Below are 18,792 nucleotides of genomic sequence, written 5' to 3'. Positions count from 1 at the left end.
AATATCTTGACTCGCTGTGAGATTGTGTTATGCCCTGACGAAACTACAATCGTTCAGTGTACCTGTGGGTTCATGGACTGCTCCGGGATATCGCGGAATGGAACTAAAACATTTCTTGTAGCCAAGGTAGACACGAAGAACACACCGAACGCAGTAGTAAAAGTTTATATGCCAAGCAGCTCCGCATATCAAGAGAAGATTGAGGAAATGTGTGTTGAAATAAAAGAAAATATTCCGATAGTTAAGGGGGCCGAAAATTTAATGGCCATGGGGGACTGACATTCGATAGTAGGGAAAGGAAGAGAAGAAAAATTAGTAGGTGTGTATGGAATTGGGTTAAGGAATGAAAGAGGAAGCCGCCTGCTAGAACTGCGCATAGCGAATAACTTAATCGTATCTAACACTTTGTTTAAGAATCAAGAAGGTTGTATATGTGGAAGAGGCCTGGAGATAGTGGACGATTTCAGATAGATTATATAATGATAAGACAGAATTTAGGGTTCAAATGGCTCTGAGCACTATGGGACGTAACTTCTGAGGTCATCAGTCCCCTAGAACTTAGAACTACTTAAAGCTAACTCATCCATGCCCGAGGCAGGATTCGAACCTGCGACCGTAACGGTCTCATGGTTCCAGTTTGTAGCGCCTAGAACCGCTCGGCCACCCCGGCCGGCACAGAATTTAGGAACCAGGCTTTAAATTGTAAGACATTTCCGGGTACAGATGTGGACTCTGACCACAATCTATTGGCTATGAACGGAAGAAACTGCAAAAAGGTGAGAATTTAAGGAGATGGGACCCGGATAAACTGACAGAACCAGAGGTTGTTGGGAATTTCAGAAAGAGAATTAGGGAACCATTGACAAGAACGAGAGAAAGAAATACAGTATAAGAAGAATGCGTAGCAGGCGAAATGGAATACAAACGTCTAAGAAATGACATCGGCAGGAAGTACAAAATGGCTAAACAGGGATGGCTAGAGGACAAATGTGAGAATGTAGAGGCATATCTCACTAGGGGCAAGATAGATACCGTCTACAGGAAAATTAAAGAGACCTTTGGGGAAAAGAGAACCACTTGTATGAATATCAAGAGCTCAGATGGAAAACCAGTCGTAAGCAGAGAACGGAAAGCAGGAGGGTGGAAGGTGTTCAAATGGTTCAAATGGCTCTGAGCACTATGGGACTTAAAAGCTGTGGTCATCAGTCCCCCAGAACTTAGAACTACTTAAACCTAACTAACCTAAGGACATCACACACATCCATGCCCGAGGCAGGATTAGAACCTGAGACCGTAGCAGTCGCGCGGCTCCGGACTGCGCGCCTAGAACCGCGAGACCACCGCGGCCGGCTGTGGAAGGTGTATATAGAGGGTGTGTACAAGGGCGATGTACTTGAGGGCAACATTATGGAAATGGAAGAGGATGTAGATGAAGACGAAATGGGGGATATGACACTGCGTGAAGAGTGTGACGGAGCACTGAAAGACCTAAGTCGAAATAAGGCCCTGGGATTATAAAACATTCTGTTAGAGCTACTGATAGCCGTGAGAAAGTCAGCCGTAACAAAACTCTTCCATCTGGTGAGCAAGACGTATGAGACGGGCGAAATACCCTCAGGCTTCAAGAAGAAATAATAATCCCAATTCCTAAGAAAACAGGTGCTGACAGAAAATTACCGAACTATCAGTTTAATAAGTTACGGCTGCAAAATACTAACACGAATGGTTTACACAAGAATGGAAAAACTGGTAGAAGCCGACCTCGGGGGAGATCAGTTTGGATTCCGGAGAAATGTAGGAACATGAGAGGCAACACTGATCCTACGACATCTCATAGAAGATGGTAAAGGAAAGGCAAACCTACGTTTATAGCATTTGTAGACTTAGAGAAAGCTTTTCACAACGTTGACTGGAATACTCTCTCTCAAATTCTAAGGATGGAAGGGGTAAAAAACAGGGAGCGGAAGGCTATTTACATTTGTACAGAAACCAGATGGCAGTTATAAGAGTCGAGGGGGACGAAAGGGAAGCAAAGGTTGACAGAAGAGTGAGACAGGGTTGTAGACCATCCGTAATGATACTCAATCTGTATATTGAGCAAGCATTGAAGGAAAATAAAGAAAATTTTGAAGTAAGGATTAAAGCCCATGGAAAAGAAATAAGAACTCAAAAGTTTACCGATGACATTGTAATTCTGTCAAAGATAACAAGGGACTTGGAAGAGCAGTTGAACGGAATGGACAGTATTTTGAAAGGAGAATATAAGCTGAACATCAACTAAAGCTAAACGAGGATAATGGAATGTAGTTGAATTAAATCAGTTGAAGCTGAGGGAATTAGATAAGGAAAAGAGACGGTTAAAGTAGTAAATGAGGCTTGCTATTTGGGAGGCAAAATAACTTATAATGGTCGAAGTAGGATGACGTAAAATGTAAACTGAGAATGGCAAGAAAAGCATTTCTGAAGAAGATAAATTTGTTAAAACTGATTGTAGATTTAGGTGTCAGAATGTCTTTTCTGAAAGTATTTGTATGGAGTGTAGCCATGTATGGAAGTGAAACATGGGCGACAAACAGTTTAGACAAGAAGAGAGTTGAAGCTTTTGAAATGTGGTGGTACAGAAGAATGTTGGAGATTACATGGGTAGATCACGTAACTAATGGAGAGGTACTGAATGGAATTGGGTAGGAGAGAGATCTGTGGTGCAACCTGACTAAAAGAAGGGATCGGTTTGTAGGACACATTCTGGAGCATCAAGACATCACCAATTTAGTAATGGAGGGAAGCGGGAGGGGGGGGGGGGTGTCAATGGTAAAAATCGTAGAGGGAGACCAAGAGATGAATACAGTAAGAAGATTGAAAGGGACGTAGGTTGCAGTAGTTACTCGGAGATGAAGAGGCTTTCAGAGGATAGAGTGGCGTGTATAGCTGCATCAAACTTATCTTTGGACTGAAGACAACAACAACAACAACTACTGCAATTCGTTTTGTTATAAGAATGATCAATAAATTTATTTAAGATTATAGAATCTATTGCAACAGGGATTTAGAACTGTCTTTGAATATTAAAGCATCACTTGATGCACACATTTACTAATAACTTTTTTTAAGTACAAAGTTCACAAAGTTCAGGATGACAGTTCATCTTAAGACATGAGTAACAAATGCGTCCTAGGTAGATGATGATGCCTTTTTCATCGGAAGTCAGAACTGGGACAGGAGTTGTTGTTCTTGGCTGGATATTGGCCTCTGCAAAGTTGCACTGCAGGGCAGGGAAAGAGGGAGTGACTTTACCAGTGCCTTCCATTCGTCGTTGTGGAATGCGGCAAGGCATCGTTAAATTCTGTGATGTCAACTTGAGGTGTCGACTTTGTTATGGCACCACGAACTGTGAGCGACACCACAGACTGCCTTCACTCTGGCCTCATAATCCTATGTTAGGGTTCGCGCAGGTGGAAATAACTTTTTATTACGCCACATTCGACTCGATCATGGTACCGCGGCTAAAATCGATTTTTTAGTAAGTGCATCTCCTGAGCAGGAGTCCTACGACAAACTAATGATCGAATTAATTCGCAGAGCTTCTGCGTCACAAGAACAGCCTGTGTACAAAATGTTCAAATGTGTGTGAATTCCTAAGGGACCAAGCAGCTGAGGTCATCGGACACTAGAATTACCCACTTCTTAAGCTAACTTATGTTAAGAACAACACTCACACCCATGTCTGAGGGAAGACTCGAACCTCTGGCGGGAGTAGCCGCGCGATCCGTGACATGGAACAGCGTGTGTGGTTAAGTTATAATGCAACAAGACATTGGTGACACAAAACCATCACAATATCAGAAGCAGGTACCGTGGTATGGACGATGCAGGCACTGAAACTGATACCTTGCTATGCACACAGCCTATGTGAAAGCTACGAGAGTTATTCGGAAAGTAAGGAACGATCGGTTGCGAAACGGAAAATACAATGTACATCTGATAAAACATTGCAGAGATGCATTGGGCACTGTGTCTACTATGCCTGTCGATCGCATCATGTCGCTCTTTTCAGTTCTGAGCTCACACTGAAAACGTAAAGATGGCTAGAAATTACTGTCTCCCGCCAAGTATTACGGCCTGACGAAATATTTCACCTGAAGCTATGCAATCCACATAACATAACTGTCATGCGGTTCGTTCTACACGACAATTCTCGGCCGCGCTCGGCAGGGGCAATGAAGATGCTCCTGCAGCGTTTTCGATGGGAAGTGTTTGATCACCCACAATACAGCCCATAATTGGCTACCTCTGAGGTTTATCTCTGCTCGAATGAACCGCTGGCTATGAAGACAATATTTTGATACAGACAACGAGCTGCAGTCCAGAGTAGAAAATTGTCGAAAAGCACTGGCAGCTGTCTTCCATAACGAGGGAATTGAAAAGTTGATATAATGCTACGACAGATGTCTAGGTCTGAGCGGCGGCTGTGTAGAGAAGTAGCTGGAAGGTGTAGCTAACCGTTGCAAATAACACAGTTTTGATGTTCACAGTGGTTACCATTTCGCGACCTATCGTTCTTTACTTTTCAATTAGACCTCGTATAATAGCGTTTGAGACTAAAATATTAGATGCCAGCGGAGATCTGGCTGACAGGATACAAGACGCAAAACGCCGACTTTAATCAATGCGGTGGCAGCGCTGTGCTATAGCGCATTGTCGTCAGTAGTGACTCGTGCAGATTACAGTTGCCTCGCACATAAGTTCGACGATCTGGCTGAACAGATTAGTCACCTGCTGTCCCGTCGCAACTGTAGCAATTACAGACGCCACTGTCGCAAGGTATTAGGTAGTCGATCCTCTAAGAACTCCTTGGCACCGAGTGACGGAAAGCAGCCACCTTCTCTCTGTTGGTCTCGCAGGAAATTTGGAGAGCAGGGGCTCAAGTACGCCACACCGTGTGCTTACCCAAATGCCAACGGCAGTTGGACATAGGGGTCTCGGATTGCCAATCACAGTCTCAGACTCTCTTTGTCAGTGATTGGAAGACAGGACAACAATTTTTTGTGGACGCTGTACAACTGCCGGCCACCGACTTAGTTCTGGCTCTCTTCAGCATACAATTAATCCATAGTAACTGATGGCACTCAACGTATTCAGTTGGCCCTCAAGCTGCGCTGTGTCTTCCCCTGGAACCGCACCATTACTGACGGCACGAAACCCATAATTGGAGGAGAACTGCTGATGTATTATCACCTGCAACCCGATATGGTGAATGGGAGAGATGTCAACATCATTACAGGTCTTACAACTGCCAGACTGCGATGCAGTGCCGTGATACACAGCGCCAAGCTCAGCCAGGTGGCACGCTGTAAACACGCCAAGCTACTTTGAACAGTTTCCTACGTCACAATATCGTCAATTACATTAAAACGACCGATGATCCAGCAGTTTCGTGCATGCCTAGGTCAATAGCTCCTGACCGTCTGGCTATCAGAAAAGCAGGATTCAACTCTCTGCTTCAAGAAGAATTCCAATCTTTGCTCTTTCGCCCTTCTAGCGGTCCGTGGCCTTTCCACTTTAAAGAACTGTGGCTCATGGCGCCCGCGTGGTGATTATGAAGCACTTAATGCAACGACAGTGCCAGATAGATCCCCAGCACCCCTGCTAAGAGATTATAACTATGCTCTTCATGAAGCGACCGTGTTTAGTGTGCTAGACTACACAAAGACCTTCACACAAATTCCCGTGGCAAATGAAAACGTACAGAAAATAGCCATAATCATGTCAATCAGCTTCTTCGAAAGTCTCTTCATGACACTTGGTCCATGTGATGCTGCACAGTCTTGGCAAATGTTTACGACCGTGCTGCAAAGGTTGTCATTCTGGTTTGGCTACGTAGATGACATTCTCTTCTGCGGAACAGCACCATAAACACTTGTTGGAAGTCTTTAAACGCTTAGAGCAGCATAGTGTGGTAGTGAATAGCGCTAAATGTATATTCGGCTAATTCGCAAGCGGGGTCACTACTGCTTCCTGAGAAAGTAGAAGCCATAATTAACTTAGGAATGCTAAATTTTTCCCGGCATCATCCGTTCTGCTCTGCCGAGTTACTAGAACCACTGACTGCAGCACTTTTCAGACCTAAAACTAAGAGAAAGTCTCCGAGCCTGTGGACAGACGCAACGAGCCATACATTTGAAGCAGCAAATCATAGCAAAGTTACACTCCTGCGTCCTGCACTGTACGCGCCTCTTGCGTTTGTGGTAGCTGCTAGCCGGGCTCCTATCGGTCAGCATTACAGCAGCTAGTCGATTGCGCTTGGCAACCACTTTCCTTCTTTTCACACAAGCTACCCTCCACAGCACACTCATGCAGGTTTGTTCTAACATAAACATTAGTATGTCTCTGTTCTAAGATGTGTCTAGTTTGCTACAAAAGGCACAATAATGTAAGAAGCGTAGATTATTTAACACATGAAATACAAAAAATACTAGTGGCATAATGGTTACAGGTAGTAACACTTAAAAATATCAGCTTTGAATTTATTACTGTTGTACTGTTTCTTTGCTAAACGTTTCAATAATTCGATTCTTTTACGTAAAAACGGCATGCAGTCGCAGAGACTAAATATAATAGTTTTCTTTCACAAATGATATCCTCGAACATCAGTTCTTTAAATAGAGAACTAAACTGATTATGACGTTGTAATTCAGTATTTTTTAAAGAAGTATGCATTTTTAGGATATGTATTTTTAGGATATTTTATGGATGAGATTAGAATGTGTTTCCGATAATACTTATATGTCCTCTGCTGATAAATGTCACCATTTCGGCAAATAATTAAACCTTCCTCCTCAGTGCTCATTTGACCTTCACAGTCGCTGTATACGGCCCGATATCTGCTTTATTTGTGTGTACATGAAAGGCAAATTGAATTAATATTGTTCTGTTCCCGATATCGTCTAAATACGCACGGTAATTGTCAGGCAATACTCTCTGCTGACCCGTAATGAACGCCGATAGCGAATATCGAAGTAGCGCGTGAAACGGCGTCAGAGTATTCAATCACCAATTTGATGTTTAAATCTGACTCGGTCAAACGTAAATGTCATTTCATGCTGAAGACACCGATCGTATCAACGTACCCGTTACAACAAAAATTGTATCCCATGAAAACAAAATAGTATCCTAGGAACAGAAAAGGGCATCTAGAAGGCAAAAAAGCTATCGAAGCACACTAATCTTCTTTCCAATCATTAAATTCAGCCAAATTCATGATATGAACTGACTTCTTCAATCGTTCGTAAAGATGGTGCTTCTCTAAGCTACTCTGAACCAAAAATCTAATGTATCTAATTTACATCATACAGCATTCCTTGGAGGTAGTAACAAACATTATACTCAGATGTTGTAATATTCTGCACTCAAAAAACTTCTCAAAGCGGTTTCTAGTGCAAGATTATTCATTGCGATCCATATCTCCTTGAATTATTCTTAGTTTCAGCGTACTATGTTAGCTTCAGTTTAATTCGACACATTTACATACCTAAGCTTAAAACATATAAACGTGATGTATTGCGCATGAGTAGGCAAAGAGATCCCCTACTGTTCTATTATACTGGTGAACATCACTGGAAACAGTAACTGCCATAAAATAACTACGACTAACAATCTGGGAGTATCTAAAGTAGAATAACCACTTAATCCAAAATGTAAACTCACTGCGAAAATCTTAAGTAGGTGTAATTCACTCAATTGGCTTTGACCTTCACCATGTTCGATTAATAGAATAGGAGAAGGAGGGAGAGGGAGAGAGAGATAGATAGATAGATAGATAGATAGATAGATAGATAGAGAGAGAGAGAGAGAGAGAGAGAGAGAGAATATCAAACGAAGCGTGTCTCTTTACGCCAAGGGATCGTTTAGTCGTGACCAGAGCGTTTCGGATATTCTTAAAAAGTTGAGATGTTACTATCTCACGGTGGGTCAAGTCGCAATCTCTCTACAGATATATTAGGGTTCAAATGGTTCAAATGGCTCTGAGCACAATGGGACTTAACATCTGAGGTCATCAGTCCCCTAGAACTTAGAACTACTTAAACCTAACTAACCTAAGGACATCACACACATCCATGCCCGAGGCAGGATTCGAACCTGCGACCTTCTTCACAGAGATCGCGTTTACCCACACCTCTATGTATCCGAAGATTAATAAAATTATTATTTAGAAAGGTTCACGCCACTCTAGCGGTCGAATTGTGGACACTGAATAGTGTGAATGATTCAGAAAAATTATCTTTTTGGCATAAGCACTTCTTCTATTCGTTTTTCCTTTATTATGCGAACCAAGGATGTCTTAACACCAAGATCCGTAAACACAATTATCGCTGGTAAACACATTACATTTCCCAAATCCAAGCAATTATTAATTATGTAAGTTTTGTTCAGTTTAGACGCCTCTTGAATAATAAAATTGATAATGTTTCACGGATATAACTTTCAGATAACTATGTTTTGAAAATCATTCCTGGATTCACAGCTTATATCACTTCTCGCAAATTCGATAAGTCAGAGATTAAACACGTGTTTCTTTTAGGGTCGTAAGGTACAGAAATTTTCACTCAATAAAAATCACTGCTCTTCCTGATCCTCACACACGCCTCAGTACAAATAACCTGGAGTCATCAATTTTCAAAATAATTAATTCTTTAACATTTTTCTTTTTAGAAGACACAAAACGTTTTATTTCGTAAGTATTTCAATGTACATCTGCTATCAGGCGAGGCTCTTTCAGAACAGGTAACATCGAACTGTGACTTAGGACTCAAGTTACAACATTACATTTTCGTTTATCCAACATGAATTCATTGCTAAAAACATAGTCCACTGCATTTAAGAGAACTTCTGGCATCTTCATCCTGCGCTCGGCCGCCGGCTCTCTGACGTCTGTGTCCGGCCCAAATGGAAGACTCCTTTCGTTGCGGCTTAGCTGCTGCGCCGCTCATGAAACGTGAGAAACACCAAACATATACATCTGCTGGTTTCAACAAAAAAAGAAATCAGTAAAATTTATGCAAACATTGCTTGTGTTACAGTATACTTAACGTGAATAAGTTCAAGCGCACTCTTGCCATGCGTCGTTGCTGCGCTATCTGCTACTGTAAAAAGTCTTGTACGAGCACAAAGATCCAGTGGGAGACACTGCAGAAAGGGCGTTGTGTATCATGGGGAGGGCTACTGTTGAAATTCCAAGAGCTTACGTTCCACGAAGAGGCGGGTAACATATTACTTCCTACCACGTCCCCGTAAGGTGGCGTGTTGAATAGAAATTTAAGTGTTAATATCAAGTAACTCCCTTCGCTCTTGACGACGGCGGCAACGCGTCGTGGTTTTATGGGTTCTGCAGGGAACCGAAGGCGTTGGGGAGCCACTCAGATTCACGACCGCTCAATCATCGACCACAAATCAAGGAGACTGTTAGGAGATGCCTTTAAAGAGTGCCGCTCTTGGAGCCCAAAAAGTGACCTGGCGGAGCAGCCAAGCAATTTCATTTCCGCAGAGTTTCTCTCAAACCCGCCCAATTCTACTCTGGAGCATCGGGAGGCTTATTGTTTTGCTGAAGCTACAGGCCGCCTGTAGGGTTCCGTAAGTGATGAACGAGTGTTGTGGAAAACTTAAGCGTTAATCTAACTTTCGTATGATGTGTCACTGCCAAGTAACATAGCTCGATAAAACTTGGACCATACACAGAACTCATACAGTATAGTACAGGAGACAACCGAAAGAAAAGCGAAATGAGACAAACAGAAATGACACTTCTATTCCAAGACAATAATTACGACGTGATCCTAGACAAAGTGAGTAGCCGATTTGTTTATTTATTTATTTAGAGTGTGTCAATAAAACTGAAGTGCAGCTAACATACAACTGAATAATCTTACAAAATGAATAAAACCATAAAAATGATTAATACCTAGACTTCTAATCCATTCAAGAGCTGCTAAGCCACTTCAAAGAAATCTTCTACATGTCTTCAGCTCGTCCGCTACAGCTTGTTAAAGAATGTTTTATAACCTGATTTTCATTGCCACAGTCTCATTTAAAGGCCACAGTTCGTAATAACCGACGGAAAGTCAATGAGCAAAACAAAAGTAGTATCTGGCGTTCCCCAAAGAAGTTTTATATGTCCTCTGCTGTTCCTGACCTTCACAAATGATTCAGAGGGCTGTCTGCAGATGATGCTATCATTTACTGTCTAGTAATGCCATCAAATTATCGAAACCAGTCGCGAAACCAGCTGCGAAAGAATTTAGACAAGGTACCTGTAGGATGCAAAAAGTTGCAATTGACTCTAAATAATGAAAAAGTACGATGGTTGAACAGCCGCGTCGATGAAGTGAGAATTGAAACTAGTTCTATTGCAACAGTGGTTCTGTTTTGTAAACAGTTATAATGAATTGTAGTATGATTTTGTTGTTATAAAACCAGTGGTTCGCGTAAGTGTATTGAAAATGGTTATATTGTCTTATGTGACTAATTTATCATTATTATTTATTTTTTAGTATAAGGACTTAATAATGTCATGAGTACTATGGATCGCGGGCAATATACTCGTACTAAATATGTTGTATTTAGTTCTCTATGCTAAAGTCAAATTATTTATTCGATGTTAGATATTATTATTTTAAAGAGGACAGTTTATGTTATTATTTGAACCCTGTTAAGGTTTTGTTTGGGCTACAAAGAATTTTGCCAGAAAGATTTTTGTTTTCTTTGTTGATATTCTGCATGTTAAACAAATTGCTATTAAAACGGGGCCCACATCCGCACAACCCCCAGCCCAAATCCCACACCATCTAAATTCCACGCACCTCTCTGGTGGCAGAGTGTGGTTATGTGTAGTGAAGTTGTATGCGTAGTCTGTTAGCCTTAGGTTATAAATTAGACTCTGCTATGCTTTGCTGTGTCCTGTTTCAGTCATGGCAGCCAGAGCATTGCCGGGTGCCGCTCGGCTGAGAAAGGAAGAGGTCGCATTTGCAGTATCAGTGTGCGGTCAATTTCCAGAAACCGCCATGGCGGGGCTAGCCCAGAAGCTGCAGGAGGTCATGGGTGAGTCCATGCAGTTGCCTGGAATGCAGCCTGAGGCCGTGAACAGTGCGCACAGAGTTGTTAGTTCGGCACCCGAAATTCGAATTACTTGTGCTGTTCTTGCAGAATGAATCACATTCGAGGGGCCAGCCTCGTAGATTACAAGTCAGGGCTATGATTTATAAGATCATTATCAGTGACTTATTAAGAATTGTGGGCTGCAAGCACAGTTTGGTGTTAAACGAATTAGAGTAGATGAAGTTATAATTACAGAATTAACGTCACTGGTCAGTGATCTGACAGTACAAGAGAGGGTCAGTATAGAGTGGAAGAGTTTGCTACGAAACCTCAGCCCGTAGGGGCAATGTGTAACAATGATTTCCCTATTTCTTCCATACCTGATACCATGAAATCCCTTTATAAGGTGGTGAGACTAGGTGTACCAAAGGAGGTATTTAAATTGTGGGACAGAGGAAAATGGCAGTTGATGTATCCATATGCTGAAGGTAGTTTGGTGACCTGGATAACTAAGACCTCAGAGGAAGAGAATTCGCTGAGAATGTTTCATCACAAGTTATGTGAAAGAGTAATAGCCGCGCATGCTATGAAGGAGTGGGCAAGCAGTAAATGAGTTTCGTGAATACGTTAAGTGTGTTTGAGGCGCTGTGCTTGTCTTTTGATCCAAGCCACAGAGGCAAGGTCCTTGAAGTTGTCCTTCAAGCTTTGGAAACATAGGAAAATCGGATGGGGCCATGTTGGAACTGTATGGACAGTAAATCCAAGACGTTCGATTCTTCCAGATGTCGCAGCGCTCGTGTGTGGTACAGCATTCTCATGTTGAAGAAAAGGATGTTTCATGTGCGGACCAACTCTTAGAATTCGGAACTCGATTACAGCACGCTGTTTCTCACGTACCGACATAGTTATGTTATACACCACCATGTTATGCACTACAATTCGAAGCCATCCAGCAACAGAGGGCTGCAAATATGTATACATGAAAAATAAAGACGTAAAATGTTAATAACGTTTGTTTTATTTAAAAATCTTTAATAGTTTTTACATTTAAAATCCAGAACCATTACTTTCCAGCACACCTACGTATTATTGAGGGAATAGAGCAGATGATAGAGAGTTGGAGATGTTCGCACAACGGCCTCTTGTATCTTTAGCTGTGTAGAAAAGTTAGAGCACCAAATTGACGAATTTTGGTAGGTTATGCAGGGCAGAGAACCACAAGTGAATGACGTATGTGATCAAAGGTTGTGGGGCAGAAATATTAAATTTTACAGGTGTTTCTTATGTGGTGAGAAGGGACATTTCACCCATTCGCCCACAAAAAGGGAAGCTGGACAGTAGAAATACAGACAGGTGCCATATGTGGCCAACAAGAACCCCAGATCCGCCCCCAATAGAACATGTCTAGGACCAGTTCCGACGTCAGTTCTGGCCAGTACTAGTATCCAGAATATCAAGGACCAATCACGACAGTTGTGGGCTAGCTTGAGTCAAGAAAGGCTACAATAGTTCTGAAACGGCTTTACCAACCGAATCAGTGTCTGCATCCAGACCAGAGGGGGAGCAACGTAATATTGATAAGTTGGCTCATACTACCTAGTTCTTTGTAAATTTGACTTTGCAGTCAGTATAATAGCATCGTGTACCCTCTGAACCTATGAAGTTTCATTTCATTTCATTCTCCCCTTCTGGGGTTTTCACTTTTTTTCTCAGGCAGTGTAAATTAGACATACTTTTAGTTCTAAACATACTTAATAGTGAGACCTTCGAGGTTGAGCTATTAAACCGCTATTATGTTGTAACCGATTCTGAAAGTTTCATGCCATCATCATGTATAGCCCTAAGTCTACCAAATGATAACATAAAGTTGCTTCTAGTGCGACAAGACAGTCACATACCGCTGCCCATATCTGATTATTTTTCGACTCATTTCTTGGGTACTTTTCAGAAGAGTACAAAACTTCCTAACTCTGGAGGCTACAAATTACCTTTTTAAAAAATGTGTTTGCCCAGGCGTTTGACCTGCTTTGGACAAGCCGTACTATAGGTCAATCACAGAGGCTCTAGCGGAGAATGTGGTTTCCTCTTTTCAAACTCACTGCCGTTAAACGGCTGCAAGCCCCTGAATGACGAATTCACCTGCCTGTAATCATATCAAAGAGTATCGAATACAGCATTATTAGTATGCTGCTTGACACAGCCATGTCGATCAAATATCTAGACGTAACACCGCAAGGAAATATGAAATAGAAGCAGCAAGTAAAGGTTGTAGCAGTGAATGCGAATGGTTGACGTCAGTTTATTTGGAGAATCTTATGAAAGTTTGTCTCATATGTGAAGGACAGTGAGCTGTGGTCGGCTTGTGTTGATGCCATTTGTTCTCCGGCAGTTTGTCTCAATCGAGTGGCGTCTTATTTCTCCCGAGTTACTACCATAACGAATTGCTGACTTGCCTCTGTCAGTAGCAACACCTGCGCTTATCGATACTAGTACTGATGTACCATCTTTGGTGTGACCGCTGTATTTCCGTGTGGTGGTGCGAGTGGCAATTGGGACAGGGCAGCGAGGAAGTCTCCACATTGGTAGGTCACGCCAGGACCAATGGTGGCGTGCACGTGCGGTCGGATTGTGAGACACTGGCTGCGAGAACTACAAAGTTCGTTGCCCACCGAATCTGGACACTGAAGATGTTATGAAACCGCTACTGCTGTGACACCTCTTCGTTTATTGGCGGTTGAGGCTTCCTGGGCCATTCTGGCTAGCAATAACGCATGGTGTGTTGGCGTCGGCGAATTTTTGCAGCCGTCTTCCTGTGTGGTCTTTGACTATTAAATTGGTTGTGAGTTATCATGAAGTGCACCGGCGGTATTTTCTGCATTGTGGATGTTAACGCCTCAGTTACCGACCCTGGTCGTTAGCATAGTTTTCCGGCAGTGTGTTTTTCCTCGCCGTGTTGTTGCTGTCTGGCACGGCGCGTAGTTCGACAGCCTTTAATTGTTTGTTCATTTTTTTTTTCTTAAGAGTGGTTATTGTGCCTTGGCTGTTTTCAGACGCCGATTTTGAAGGCATAGTGCGGCTGGTATCTTCGTCCATGGCTGATATTTTCCGTTGTCGCGCCGTTGGTCGGGCGGAAGGGAATTAATTAGGTTGTTGGTCGGTCCTTCAGCCGCCCCTGGGTCAGGTTGCCATCCAATTATTTAATCTTACTCTTGGCTGCCTGTCTCACCTCACCTTATGTTAGAGGTACCGACTCAGGTGGAGTCTTGGAACACTTTTCAACACCAATGTTCTCTTGGTTTTAGATTGTGATTTTCATTTTAGTCTGATATACTTTGCGAGGCCTTCAGCTGTGTATTAATTTAGTTTGTTTTAATTTTAAGATGAGGCCTTCAGCCGACTTAAAGTTTGAAGATTGATTTGTTTAAAACATTTTTTTTTTAAGTTTGCTGTATCTGAACTTCTTGTTATCCAGGCCCTAAGCCCTGAGTTGTTCAGTTTCTTGTGTGTGGCCTTCAGCCGAGTATTTACGTGAAATATTTTTTTAAGTAAGGCCTTCAGCCGCGTGTATACTTTAAATCATTTTTTTATAACTCGTGTTCAGGCCTTCAGCCGTTCTTGTGTTTGGTGTGGTTTCGGGCCTTCAGCCCAGGAGCTATCGCACGTTAACTAGGCCTTCAGCCAAATTGTTTTAATTTGATCCTTTTAAGGCAATATGTAATTAAGTGGTTCTTAGGAAAGTAAAAGTTTGTGTGCTTTGTGCAACTAACAGTTCAAAATGGCTTTGAGCACTATGGGACTCAACATCTTAGGTCATAAGTCCCCTAGAACTTAGAACTACTTAAACCTAACTAACCTAAGGACATCACACACACCCATACCCGAGGCAGGATTCGAACCTGCGACCGTAGCAGTCCCGTGGTTCCGGACTGCAGCGCCAGAACCGCTAGACCACCGCGGCCGGCGCAACTAACAGTAATTGATTACTGCCCCTCCTCCACAACCATAACCTGATCCGCTCTGTCCTGCGAAACCAGATTTCAGACATTGCATATAGAATATTAATGCGACCCATTCTCGAATACTGCTCGACAGTTTGCGATCCCCACCAGGTCGGATTACAGGAAGGTTTCGAAGCAATTCATAGGTAGCTTCCTAGATTTGTTACCGGTAGCTTCGATCAGCACACATCTATGACGGAGATGCTTCGGGAATTCAGATGGGAGTCCCTAGAGGGAAGGCGACCTAATTTCCAAGAGACACTTCAAAGAAATTTAGAACATTAGCTTTTAAAGGTGTTTGCCAAAATGTTCTGTTGCTGCCAACGTACATTTCGTGGAAGGACCGCGACGATATTAGAATTTCAGGCACAAACGGAGGCATATGGACAGTCGTATCTCTTTCTTTCTTTCCCTCCCTCCCCCCTCCCTCCCTCTCTCTCTCTCTCTCTCTCTCTCTCTCTCTCTCTCTCTCTCTCTCTCTCTCCCTCCCTCCCACCCTGTTTGCGCGTAGAACAGGGAAGAAAACGAGTAGTATGTGTACGGGGTACCTTCCACCAACACCACTCGGTGACCTGCGCAGTTTTTATGTAGATATGGAATTGGCCGACACAGCACTTGTTGGTAACTGTGAGAAAATTCATTTCCTTTCCCTCCAAATATTGTTATCCAAACAACTGGTTCTTGTCCAACACCGTGCTTAGGCGCGAAGGGCTCATCCAACTAGTGGAACATTGCTATCAGCCGACACGAGCCTCTTGCATGTCAAGATGCAATCAGAAAGCCAAGAATGGCAAGTTTCTGGGGGGTTTCCTTGGATTCGAAAACACAAAGCGAAATTATCGCACATGACCTCCCCTCCATACATAGTTTTCCCAACTGCTGAGATTTAGGTTTAGAGGAGAAGAATTTTGGAACTGATCTTGGAGAAGCTGTCTGGGGCACTCGTGATCCACAGGTCGCCTTTCATGTAGATGAGGTACCTTCCACAAGTTAGCCGGGTATCCATGATTAAACTGAGCTTCTAGAGAGGTTCGTGTTTCAATATTTTAGACGACTTTACGGTGTTTGTGTTGGAGCAATTTTTCAGACAGCATTAGAAGACTATGTTCATTTCGTTGGAAAGTAAAAAGTGGCTCAAATGGCTCTGAGCACTATGGGACTTAACATCTGAGGTCATCAGTCCCCTAGAACTTAGAACTACTTAAACCTAACTAACCTAAGGACATCACACACATCCATGCCCGAGGCAGGATTCGAACCTGCGACCGTAGCGGTCGCGCGGTTCCAGACTGAAGCGCCTAGAACCGCTCGGCCACTTCGGCCGGCGTTGGAAAGTTGTTTTCTGTCATTTCAGTGTATCGAGATTTTGAATAAGTAAATGAGTTATTACATGTAGACTTAATATAAATCTCAGGATCAAACTATTGTCCTACAACTGATACTGGTTAGATGCCACTCTAAAAACAAATATGGGGTGAAACAGAAGCAAAGGTTCATGCTTTGAGGGGTGATAGCATTAGGGGATTTAAGCGAAAAAATTTCGTATGAACATATGCCTATTCCGAATGGTTTCCAAAATGGAACACATTTGATGTAGATTATTATTTATTTCTCTATTATTATTCAAACATTGTCATTTTCTACAACGTACCACAGTAGTGTTGAGGAATCCAATACGAGCAAATTGATATAGGACACTTGTGATCTATCAAGTCGGGGAAACTACCTCAATGTGACCTAAAAATAATATCGAAGCTATAGCGCGTAGGCGTCGCTTGAGATTTTCAATTTTTTCGCGTTGCCTTCGCACAAACTATTAATGCTATAGGAGTATTTTGTAGGAAATTTAATGTAGCTTAACTTTGTTCTGCAACACATTTTCTGCGGAGGGTGCAGTTTTAATTTGTTTAAGGAAAACTTACGAAAGTGATATTAAATGTGTTCTATCACGGGAACCATTCGGAATAGGGCATATGTCCATGCAAGTTTCTTGTTCACAGTCACTAACACTATCACCACTCAAAGCATTTACCTTTCTCCCTGACTCATCCTGTATAATGTCTTGCATTCCTAATTTATTCTTCTTCACTGTCACGGTATTACAACGCAAAGCCAAGCCTTTTGTTTAAATAATGAATGCGACAGCATTTTGATCTCTGATTATGTTTTATGATTTACGAACATTGCACTGAGCTGATTTTAGATGTGCTAAACGCAGGCTGAAGAAAGAAAAAAGTAAAGATAGGCAGCACAGGAATAGTTAACTAGTTACAGCATAATAAGAATTTCAATAGCTTTTCAGTAGTATACGTAAAATGTCAAACATACTGCTTTCCTTCCACAGATCCTATGTGAACGCTTCGCAGGGATGTGGAATAACAAAAAAAGAATCTGAAACTCATTTTCATTTGAGAGACAACATATTTACTGGTAACGTAAGTGCCCTGATAATTGACAACCCTTAACTAAAACTGATAGAAACCTGAAATAAACTGGTTTGTACATGTTGGTTTTAAACACATCCATTACTTGACAAAGTGTAATATACTAATTTTAAAAAAATACTGTTCATTGTTGTAATTCTCTGGAAAATAATTAAGTAACTCTGTCCAAATTTAGCAGAAAAAGTAATGCTTCTTAGCTTTATCTTCATAAATAGTCCTATCATTCATTATTTTATAAGTTACACACAAAATACGTTATCTGAAATATCCTGCAGATGTAGATAATCGTTATTTCAGGTACTCATTCTATGAAAAGAGCTGTTGATCTGAGAGATCCCATAAATGAAAAATTACGTTAGCTATAATTACATTCAAACTTGTTAATGTATCTGTGGTAACGGACGGCCACGTGGAAGTGGATATTATCTTCGGCTGAAGGAAACGAATGAGGGTTAGAACAAATTTCAGTCATTTTTTATAGTTTCAGTGGTTGACGTCTACCATGATAGACCAATGTGTAGCGAATTATAGGCTTCATGGTCTGCATATTTAACCAACACGTAGTTTTGGTTTCTTTAACTCTACCTAAAACGTAAAGAATTTATTTGTAAGACAGAATTTTGTATTCATAAAAAACGCTGAATTAAGTTCAGACACTCGTTAAAAGGTTACGCATTCCTAGATTTGGCGAGAACATTTTGAAGTTGCCTATAAGTTGATGAGCTGCAAAAGTAAGCAAATATTTCACCAGCTCACCACACTCTTACAAGAGGAGGTTCTGTGGACTGCATTTACGTGTTTTGCATCTTTGTTCGAGTTATTAAAATAGTTTAGCCAAGTTTTTTGATACATTATATACTGTCCCGTGCTGCCACCGTGAGAGTGTAGTTAGCTTCATAAAATGTAAACCTCTTATGGTATAAGATAACAATGCATTGTTTTACGCGTCTACTTCAAGATAATGAAGCTTTACGAGGTTAAAAATTTATACAATTACTTTTTGGGCTTAATTTTCCAAAACTACAAAATAAATAATTACTTTTCTGCTAAATAACTTTTAGATAAATGTTTTGTTCTAAATGAACCTCACTTTACTATCCAACTGTATTACGAACCATATTTATAGAAACATTTTCGAAGTAATTTGTCCTTACGTTTTTCCTGGGTGTGTACACGTGGAGAAAAATAAGTTATGAGTTATTGCCGCTTCCTCAGATGATCAGCGCCACTGAGTAATGCAACAAAAATTTGCTATGTTTATG

General features: G+C 41.7%; 1 long non-coding RNA gene across 1 annotated transcript in view; it reads left to right on the top strand.

Moving 5' to 3' along the window:
• LOC124545663 overlaps positions 1 to 11,084 on the top strand; it is a 61,123-nt gene extending 50,039 nt beyond the window's left edge. The window contains exon 3 of the long non-coding RNA XR_006967641.1: positions 10,960 to 11,084. This is a non-coding gene — a long non-coding RNA (uncharacterized LOC124545663). The remainder of the gene's footprint in view (positions 1 to 10,959) is intronic.
• Positions 11,085 to 18,792: the final 7,708 nt, after the last annotated feature.

This window comes from Schistocerca americana, chromosome 1 (genome assembly GCF_021461395.2).
Source record: "Schistocerca americana isolate TAMUIC-IGC-003095 chromosome 1, iqSchAmer2.1, whole genome shotgun sequence".
NCBI classification, from domain to species: domain Eukaryota; kingdom Metazoa; phylum Arthropoda; class Insecta; order Orthoptera; family Acrididae; genus Schistocerca; species Schistocerca americana.
Note: the sequence above shows the minus strand (reverse complement) of the source record. Positions and strands in the feature narration are given on the sequence as shown.